Source organism: Oryx dammah, unplaced genomic scaffold (assembly GCF_014754425.2).
Source record: "Oryx dammah isolate SB20612 unplaced genomic scaffold, SCBI_Odam_1.1 HiC_scaffold_19, whole genome shotgun sequence".
NCBI lineage: Eukaryota > Metazoa > Chordata > Mammalia > Artiodactyla > Bovidae > Oryx > Oryx dammah.
Window position 1 is genome coordinate 64,901,996 of NW_024070203.1, and position 9,990 is coordinate 64,911,985.

Sequence of the window (9,990 nt, forward strand, 5' to 3'; positions counted from 1 at the left end):
ATAGACTGGCGATTCATTTCTTACATGATAGTATACATGTTTCAATGCCATTCTCCCAAATCATCCCACCCTCTCCCTCTCCCACAGAGTTCAAAAGTTCATTCTATACATCTGTGTCTCCTTTGCTGTCTCGCATACAGGGTCATCATTACCATCTTTCTAAATTCCATATATATGTGTTAGTATACTGTATTGGTGTTTTTCTTTCTGGCTTACTTCACTTTGTATAATAGGCTCCAGTTTCATCCACCTCATTAGAACTGATTCAAATGTATTCTTTTTAATGGCTGAGTAATACTCCATTGTGTATATGTACCACAGCTTTCCTATCCATTCATCTGCTGATGGACATCTAGGTTGTTTCCATGTCCTGGCTATTATAAATAGTGCTGCGATGAACATTGGGGTACACATATCTCTTTCAATTCTGGTTTCCTCAGTGTGTATGCCCAGCAGTGGGATTGCTGGGTCATAAATGCTATTTTAAATGAATATGATGCTATTTTAAATGGAATTTTTTGATTAATTTTATTTTTAGAATGCTCACTGCTAGTATACATAGAGTTGACATATATGCACTGACTATGCACCCTTGCTGAAATCATTTTTTAGTCCAATTTTTTAGTGGAACTATTAGGACTTTCTATATACAAAATCATTATCTGCAAAAACAAATAGCTTGATTTTCACTTTTTTTCCTTAGTGAAGGCCGTTTCTTTTTCATAACTAATTTTTCTGTCTATAGATTGCAGTAAAATGTTGAATAGAACTGGTGAAAGAAGACCATAGAATATAATCAGAGAACATACCTTGTATGATTTCAGTCTTTTCAAGTTATTAAGACTTTTTTATGACTTCATATATGATCTATCTTGGAAACTCTCCCATGTGAACTTGAATAGAATGTGCTCTATTATTAATTGATGTGTTCTATAGATGTCTATTACATCTAGTTGGTACATTTTATTATTGCTATCTTTTATTTTTATACTTTTTTTTTATTTGCTTATTTGCACTGTTGAGTTGTGGTGTTGAGTACTAGAATTTGCAGTGTTGAGTCCTAGAACTGTTACTGATGAATTATTTATTTTCCATTCAGTTCTATCAGATATTGCTTCATGCATTTTGAGATTCTCTTTTGAGATTCATACATTTTCATAAATGTTACATCTTCCTGATAAGCTGACATTGTTATTTTTATCATTATGATTGTGGCCCTTTATCTCTAGTAACTTTTCTTATTTTAAGATCAATTTTGTCTGATATTGTGGAGCCATTCCAATTCCGTATAGTTGCTCTTTGTATGGTATATATCTTTTTATTCTTTTTATTTTCAAGCTATTTATGTCTTTGAATTTAAATTGCATCTCCTGCTGATAGCTTCCCTGATAGCTCAGTTGGTAAAGAGTCTGCCTGCAATACAGGATACCAGGTTCGATTCCTGGGTCAGAAAGATCCCCTGAAGAAGGGTAAGGCTACCCACTCCAGTATTCTGGCCTGGAGAATTCCATTGACTGTATAGTCCATGGGGGTCGCAAAGAGTCAGACATGACTGAGGGACTTTAACTTTCTTGTTGATAGTATATGGTTTTATCTAGATTCTTTTTTTCTTTCATCCAATATAAATATCTCTGCCTTTTCACTGGGCTTTGTAATCCAGTTACATTCAATGATTATTGATATAGGTTATCTATACCTGCAGTTTCCTCTTTGTTTTCTACTTCAGGTGTATTTTGTTGCACTATTCTCTTTTTGGTATACCTTTGATATTATAGAGATTTTTTTTAGTATAACATTTAAACTTTTTTATTACCTTTTAAATTGTATTTTTGAATTATTAGTGACTTCTCTAGGGCTTATAATATATATCTAAAGCTATAAGAATCTACTTTAGATATATATTGACTTAGATCCATAACAATATAGAATACATTATATATTGTATATATAACATATATATATGTTATAACATATATACTTATGTTATACATATGCTATAGCAATATAACATGCATACATATTATGTCATTGTTTACTTTTAATCATTTAAGAGAAGAGAAGGAACATGCAATACCATATCTAAGAATAGAGCTTCAAAAATGCATTAGGTAAAAACTAATAGAACTGAAAGGTGAACTAGAAAAATCCACAATTATAGTTGTGGATGGCAACACTTTTCTCTCAGTAATCGATAAAGTGAGTTGACAAATAATTGGCAAGAATGAAGACCTGAAAAGACTACAAATCACAAGACCTAACTGGCATTTATAGAACATACCATTAGAAGAAAAATATAACTTCAAGTGCACATATAAGTTTCTTGAAGATGTGCCGATAAAGACCAAAACTTGAAAACACTTAAAGTATGCCCCGTTACCATAATGGAATTAACATCAAAATCAACATCAGAAATATCTAGAAAAATCTTCAAATATGTGGAAACTAAGCAATATACTTCCAAAAAAAGTGTGGGTCAAGAGTAATTTCTACTAGAAATTATTTTGAAGTGGATGAAAATGAGTTCACTCTACTTAGCTTTAGAAAAATAATAAACTACTAGGTTTTCAGTTCAGTTCAGTTCAGTTGCTTAGTCGTGTCCGACTCTTTGCGACCCCATGAATCGCAGCACGCCAGGCCTCCCTGTCCATCACCAACTCCCGGAGTTCACTCAGACTCAGGACCATCGAGTCCGTGATGTCATCTAGCCATTTCATCCTCTGTCGTCCCCTTCTCCTCCTGCCCCCAATCCTTCTCAGCATCAGGGTCTTTTCCAATGAGTTAACTATTCGCATGAGGTGGCCAAAGTACTGGAGCTTCAGAGTTAGCATCATTCCTTCCAAAGAAATTCCAGGGCTGATCTCCTTTAGAATGGACTGGTTGGATCTCCTTGCAGTCCAAGGGACTCTCAAGAGTCTTCTCCAACACCACAGTTCAAAAGCATTAATTGTTTGGTGCTCAGCCTTCTTCACAGTCCAACTCTCACATCCATACATGACCACAGGAAAAACCATAGCCTTGACTAGACGGACCTTAGTCAGCAAAGTAATGTCTCTGCTTTTGAATATAGTATCTAGGTTGGTCACAACTTTTCTTCCAAGGATCACGTGTCTTTTAATTTCATGGCTGCAATCACCATCTGCAGTGATTTTGGAGCCCCAAAAAATAAAGTCTGACACTGTTCCACTGTTGCCCCATCTATTTCCCATGGAGTAATGGGACCAGATGCCATGATCTTCGTTTTCTGAATGTTGAGCTTTAAGCCAACTTTTTCACTCTCCTCTTTCACTTTCATCAAGAGGCTTTTTAGTTCTTCATTTTCTGCCATATGGGTGGTGTCATCTGCATATCTGAGGTTATCGATATTTCTCCCGGAAGTCTTGATTCCAGCTTGTGTTTCTTCCAGCCCAGCGTTTCTCATGATGTACTCTGCATATAAGTTAAATAAGCAGGGTGACAATATACAGCCTTGACGTATTCCTTTTCCTATTTGGAACCAGTCTGCTGTTCCATGTCCAGTTCTAACTGTTGGTTCCTGACCTGCATACAGATTTCTCAAGAGGCAGATCAGGTGGTCTGGTATTCCCATGTCTCTCAAAATTGTCCACAGTTTATTGTAATCCACACAGTCAAAGGCTTCGGCATAGTCAATAAAGCAGAAATAGATGTTTTTCTGGAACTCTCTTGCTTTTTCCATGATCCAGCAAATGTTGGCAATTTGATCTTAGTAATGCATAATTAGAATTTAAATTAAAATATACCAAAACACTGTACTATGTTCAATAGCATCCCCAAATATTAAATATTTAGGGATATATAACTAAATATTCAAAATGTGCATGTGTGCTCAGTCACTCAGTTGTGTCTGACTCTTTGCTACTCTATGGATTCTATTTCACCAGGCTTCTCTGTCCATGGGATTTTTCAGGCAAGAATACTGGAGTGGGTTGCCAATTCCTCCTCCATGGGATCATCCCAACTCAGTAATTAAACCTGTGTCTCCTGCATCTCATGCAGATTCCTTACTGCTGAGGCATCAGGGAATCCCCAAATATGCAAATATTTGAAGTTAAATAAAAATATCAATGAATAAATAAATATAGAAATATGCCACATTTTCTGTATCAGTAGAAGAAATTCTATTTGAATTTATCTGCCAGTTCATTGCAACCACAATCTAAATCTCACAAAATTTTTGTAGACTTGACGTTGATTTGAAAATTGACATTGAAAAGGGAAGAGTCTATAATAATAGCAAGACAAAAGAAGAAAAAGTTTGAAATGAAGTGAAGTCACTCAGTCGTGTCCGACTCTTTGCGACCCTGTGGACTGTAGCCCACCAGGCTCCTCCATCCATGGGATTCACCAGACAAGAATACTGGAATGGGTTGCCATTTCCTTCTCAAGGGGATCTTGCCAACCCAAGGATCGAACCCAGGTCTCCCACATTGCAGGCAGATGCTTTAACCTCTGAGCCACCTTTAGAGGACTAATATTACTTGATTTCATGATTCAATAAAAAGCCACAGTAATCAAGACAATGTGATAGTAGCACAAGCACATAGATTAATGGAGAAATTCAGAAAGAGAAATTTAAATATATGTCACTTGATTTACAACCAAAATTTCAAGTTATTTAAATTGAGGGTCTTTTCTACTATCATTGCTGGAACACTAATATATGAAAGAAAAAATCAAAACCTAATGGGAAAAAAATTCTTAAGTTCATACTTCTCATTATATACAATGAAGATTTCTAATGTTTCCCCATCATTCTAACCAATATTGTCAAATGACCAAATATGCAGTCTGTTCCAAGTATTGTTAGTTCATCATGTGCCTAATCTCAGGATCTCTTAAAGGTTAACTTTAGCCCCAATTTCATGTATATATGTATGTACTATATTTTCTCTTGAGCACCCCTAAATGTGACAGATTGACTATTTCAGCTTTCTTCTAATTTACTCATAAAATAGTCAATATAGAAATTATAGCATCCTCCTTTGATATATATTACAGTGAACACATACTGTTAAATTTTTTAATGCCCTGCTTAAAATACTTAGAAATTTTAAGACAAGTAGTATTATACTATCTAACTTTTCTTTGTTTAAATATACAATTTATATAGGTTAGGATTTTACTCATATACAACTCATTTCAAATTGATTTTAATATATTGTTGCATATATATTAAACAATATATAAAAATTATTTTGTACCATCATAACACTCAGCCTGCCTACTGACTTTGGAGAAAGAGATATTTCACAGATTTTATGTTTCTAAGAGTTAGCAAGTATATGGTTCTGTGAAAAGTGCTTTGTGTTTGTCCACATTTTAAATTCTAAATTAGGTTTCTGACTGCCAAAGATCTAATGAACCATTTATAATTTATCTTTTGTGGATTTCAAAGACTCTTATTAGAATTCTGAATAAGCTTGGAGAATGTGAATAGAAGTCACAGGAAAAATAACCAAATTTAGTAATATATATCATATATTTAAAATGTTATGCAACATATACTTAGATATTGCAAACCTTAATTAATGCATTAAAGTGCCTTCATTATATAAATATCAAATAGCAATATTTATAAAATAATAAACAATTTACCTCAATACTTACTTTTAAATGTTTAAATATTCCAACACTGGTTTAAAAAAAATCAATACATTCTATTTGGAAGAATGACAAGAATTGTGTACAAGGAATAAAGTACTTCTATAGATGAATCAGAGTCATAAACAGAAATAACATGATTTTAAAGGAATTTTGCCATAATTTCCATAATAGATTGTTTAACACTTTCAAGTATTAAAATGAGAGCAATAATGTGGAAATGTAATGATTATCGAACACTTATCAAGCATATATTATAAAATATGTGGTGTATTGAAAAAATGGGTGTAAACAAAATCTAATTCCTAAATGAGTGTACACACATTCAGTCATGTTTGACTCTTTGTGACTCCATGGACTGTAGCCCACCAGGCTCCTCTGTCCATGGGATTCTCCAGGCAAGAATATTGGAGTGGGTAGTCATTTCCTTCTCCAGGGAATCTTCTCAACTCTGGGATCAAACATGTCTCCTGCATTGCAAGCACATTCTTTACTTCTTGAGCCATTGAGGCTTCCCTAATTTCCAAATATTTTAGTAATATCAGACAGATCTCCATGGAGACTACAATAAATTATAAAATCATAAATAGATCATTATAAAAGAACAGAAATATTATTTCTAATTTGTTATATTAAGGAAAGATCCCTCACTTACTACCTCATATTCATTAGAATAAATAATATTTTTAAAAAAGAAAAAAAATCTAGAGAATAGCAAGTGTTGGAGATGATGTGGAGAAATCAGAACCTTTGGACATTGCTGATGGGAATGTAAAATTGTACAGTCACTGTAGAAGATAGTAGGCTGGTTCCTCAAAAAATTAAACATGGATTACGACAGGATCCAGAAATCCCACTTCTAAGTTTATACCCAAAAAGAATTGAAAAAAGAGACACAAACAGATATTTGTATTCCAAATCACCATTACTTACAGTGGCCAAAAGATAGGAAAAAAAAAAAGAACTATGTCCATCAACGAATGAATAAACAAAATATGACATATAGAAGCTATGTATTATTATTCAGCATTAAAAAAGAATGAAACTCTGATACAAGCCACAGGATGTATAAACCTTGAAAACATTATGGTAAGTGAAATTAGCTAGATAAAAATGACAGATACTGTAAAATTTCATTTATACAAGGTACCTAGAATACTCAAATTCATAGAAATGGAGAGTAGAATAGTGGTTACTGGAGGATGTGTTTAATGGGTATAGATTTTCAGTTTGGATGATATAGAAGCTAGTGGTGATAGTGAAAGAACAATTTAAATGTACTTAATAGTAATAAATTATAAAACAAAATGCCTAAAATGGCTAATTATGTTATGTATATTTTATCACACAAACACACACAAAGGTAATCCAAAAGAAGAAGGAGGATCCAAGTAGGATATCAGATTGGTGACAGATGCAGGACTTGAGCTAGCATTGAAAGAAGACATGACTGGAGAAGAAAATTCTAGGCAGAAAGAAAGCACTTGAGCAAAATTTCAGAATTGTGAAGTCCAGAGAACAATAAAAGTTGCACTGTAGCTGGAGCATAAGATCTACACGTGGGTGAATGTGAACTGAACTTTGCAAGAAATATCAAAGGCAGGTGGATACATCTCTGAATGTTAATCTAAGGGTCTGAGCATTATGCACTAAAGAGTAGTTGGCTATTTACAGACACCTGCAAAAATAGCAAAGGCAGAGACAACTGATAAAAGAAAAAGAGTGATAAGATATATATATATGTATTTGTTTCATTTTATATATATATATATATAAAACATCAGAATTTGCCCGTGTGTGTAAGAAAACATAAAGAATAACACATTGTTTATTTGTCAAATGTACAGGGACAATGATAAAAAAAATTGGGGACTGAATCATAAGACAAATCTAGAAAAGGCTATATGAAGTGAAAGTGTTAGTTGCTCAGTCCTGCCCAACTCTTTGCAACTGCATGGACTACAACCCACCAATCTCCTCTATCCATGGGATTTTGCAGGCAAGGATACTGGAGAGGAAAGGCTACTTCAGTTAAGTTCAGTCACTCAGTCATGTCTGACTCTTCGCGACCCCATGGATCACAGCATGCCAGGCCTCCCTGTCCATCACCAACTTCCTGAGTTGATTCAAACTCAACTCCATTGAGTCAGTGATGCTGTCCAAGCAACTCATCTTCTGTTGTCCCCTTCTCCTCCTGCCTTCAATCTTTCCCAGCATCAAGATCTTTTCCAATGAGTCAGTTCCTCGCACGAGGTGGCCAAAGTATCAGAGTTTAAGCTTCAACATCAGTCCTTACAATGAACACTCAGGACTGATCTCCTTTAGGAAGACTCGTTGGATCTCCTTCCAGTCCAAGGGACTCTAAAGAGTCTTCAACACCACAGTTGAAAAGCATCTATTCTTCAGCACTCAGCTTTCTTTATAGTCCAAACCTCACATCCATAAATGTCTACTGGAAAAACCACAGCCTTGACAAGATGGACCTTTGTTGGTAAAGTAATGTCTCTGCTTTTTAATATGCTGTCTAGGTTGGTCATAACTTTCCTTCCAAGGAGTAAGCATCTTTTTATTTCATGGCTGCAGTTAGCATCTGAGGTGATTTTGGAGCCCCCAAAAATAAAGTCAGCCACTATTTCCACATCTATTTGCCATGAGGTGATGGGACTGGATGCCAGGATCTTAGGTTTTTGAATGCTGAGTGTTAAGCCAACTTTTTCACTCTCCTCTTTTACTTCATCAAGAGGCTCTTTAGTTCCTCACTTTCTGCCATAAGGGTGCTGTCATCTGCATATTTGAGGTTATTGATATTTCTCCCGGCAATCTTTGATTCCAGCTTGTGTTTCTTCCAGTCCAGCGTTTCTCATGATGTACTCTGCATAGAAGTGAAATAAGCAGGGAAACAATATACAGCCTTGATGCACTCCTTTTCCTATTTGGAACCAGTCTGTTGTTCCATGTCCAGTTCTAACTGTTGCTTCCTGACCTGCTTCATAATTTCTACTCTTCAGTCTTAATTAATAAATTAAGTTCCAAGATGTTTACTGAGCACACTGCCTGTTGCATAAAATGAGCTCAATAAGGATAGAAATGTTTAATTGTTATAAGTATATAATAATGAAGACAAGTACATTTACTTCATTCACAAAGTATTTTCTTGTGCACAGTCTCCAAATGAAGGTATGCATCCCAGAAAATGTATGTCGTCCATCAGCATGTAAGAAGAAGGCATTGGAATACTTATTTATATAGATATTATTTCTTTATTCATAATTTATATTCCCTTGAGTTTTAAAATTAAATAATACAGGACTGGAAAAGGTCAGTTTTCATTCCAAATCCAAAGAAAGGCAAAGAATGCTCAAACTACCTCACAACTGCACTCATCTCACATGCTAGTAAAGTAATGCTCAAAATTCTCCAAGCCAGGCTTCAGCAATACGTGAACCGTGAACTCCCTGACGTTCAAGCTGGTTTTAGAAAAGGCAGAGGAACCAGAGATCAAATTGCCAACATCCGCTGGATCATGGAAAAAGCAAGAGAGTTGCAGAAAAACATCTATTTCAGCTTTGTTGACTATGCCAAAACTGTGTGGGTCACAATAAACTGTGGACAATTCTGAAAGAGATGGGAATACCAGACCACCTAAGCTGCTTCTTGAGAAATCTGTATGCAGGTCAGGAAGCAACAGTTAGAACTGGACATGGAACAACAGACTGGTTCCTAATAGGAAAAGGGGTACGTCAAGGCTGTATATTGTCACCCTGCTTATTTAACTTATTTGCAGAGTACATCATGAGAAATGCTGGACTGGAAGAAACACAAGCCGGAATCAAGATTTCCGGGAGAAATATCAATAACCTCAGATATGCAGATGACACCACCCTTATGGCAGAAAGTGAAGAGGAACTAAAAAGCCTCTTGATGAAAGTAAAAGAGGAGAGTGGAAAAGTTGGCTTAAAGCTCAACATTCAGAAAACGAAGATCATGGCATCCGGTCCCATCACTTCACAGGAAATAGATGGGGCAACAGTGGAAACAGTGTCAGACTTTTTATTTTTGGGGGCTCCAGAATCACTGCAGATGGTAACTGCAGCCATGAAATTAAAAGACACTTACTCCTTGGAAGAAAAGTTATGACCAACCTAGATAGCATATTCAAAGCAGAGACATTACTTTGCCGACTAAGGTCCGTCTAGTCAAGGCTATGGTTTTTCCTATGGTCATGTATGGATGTGAGAGTTGGACTGTGAAGAAGGCTGAGCGCCGAAGAATTGATGCTTTTGAACTGTGGTGTTGGAGAAGACTCTTGAGAGTCCCTTGGACTGCAAGGAGATCCAACCAGTCCATTCTGAAGGAGATCAGCCCTGGGAA